This window comes from Frankliniella occidentalis, unplaced genomic scaffold (assembly GCF_000697945.3).
Source record: "Frankliniella occidentalis isolate FOCC.00 unplaced genomic scaffold, Focc_3.1 Scaffold7, whole genome shotgun sequence".
NCBI classification, from domain to species: Eukaryota; Metazoa; Arthropoda; class Insecta; order Thysanoptera; family Thripidae; genus Frankliniella; species Frankliniella occidentalis.
The window spans coordinates 706,681-708,090 of NW_026267137.1; positions in this window are offsets into that span (position 1 = coordinate 706,681).

The following is a 1,410-nucleotide window of genomic DNA, read 5'->3' on the forward strand; positions in this document are numbered from 1 at the left end:
ACTGTGTGCCCATTATTCCACCCTGGGCCAGGTGAAGGGTCAGAGGAGGGGGAGGGGGGTGGGAGGTAAGGGCGTCGACCCACCACTTCCTCGGTAAAACAAACGCAGCCGCGGCGCAGCCCCAGCAGCAGGCACTGAACGGAGCAGATGTCAAAGTTCCCACAAAGCTATCAGAAATTGAGGCGCTGCAAGGCTGGTAATGGGCGTGGTAGGAGGAGGGGCAGGGGAGGGATGTCGCCGGGCCACAGACAGACAGTTCGATCTGAGCCCGCCCCGAACGGAGCAGATGTCAAAGTTCCCACAAAGCTATCAGAAATTGAGGCGCTGCAAGGCTGGTAATGGGGGGGGTAGGAGGAGGGGCAGGGGTGTTCAAAATTCTGCAACGTGATGTTTGTTTTTATTAGACATCTTTTCGATGCATTTCGCTAAATGTGTGTAATTTTGTATTTGGCGTTTGGCGTCTGCGTGTCAAAACAAAAGCAAAACATTTTTAATGTACGACTAGTCTGAAATGTTCGCAGGTACGCAAGCCCAATACACATATACCTTGTATCATGTGTTAAATTCACACTGATAAATAAAGTGTTCAACTTGCGTAACATTCGTGTTTGACAGGATACTTGAATACAATAAAGTGTTTAACAGTAAAGTTGAGCACTTTGAAGAGTTCAAATATACTGTTTGGCAGTTGAACATTTTATCAGTGAACGCGAAGTGCAATAACTTACAAGTATATTTATAAGTGATGCACACTTGCGAATAATGTCCAAGATAAGGCCAATAAATTCAGTTCTGTGCAACGCTTAAAACACTTGCACCGTCACTGACAGCATGCACTGGAGACACGGACACATCCTTCCTCTGCGACTTCCACTCTAAGACTGACGAGATCGTCGGCTCCAGCAGCAGAGTGTGCGTGCAGACGAGACCTCAGGTACCCCAGACGTCCCCGGGCCGCCCCTTTCCAGCCTGCGAGTGCGCCGGTCGAGGGATTAGCGCCAGCGCTCGGCCGGGGTTTCCTAGGAAGGAAAAAACCCGATGACCACGGCCCCTCCGGGCCAACCGGGCGAACAGAAGGCGTACTCGAGTCGCTTTCAAGGCGAATATGACGACCAAATGACGACGCAAATGCGTACTGAAGTCGCTCAAGAGCGAACAGCGCGACTCGATGGCGGACCGAGCTCAGTCCTCCACGAGGACAGTGACGATCCCTGACGACCCGTTAGCGTCCCTTGCGCGACCCTCCGCGCACCGATAGCGACCAAACAGCAAACGTTTAGCGAACAATCATTTTAGGTCGGGCAGTGTCACACGGTTTATGATTACCGACTACATAACATCGCAGAAGCTTGCCGAAGTATCCACAACACTATTGGCCATGTTAGCATAAAGCTTATTTGACTTTTATGT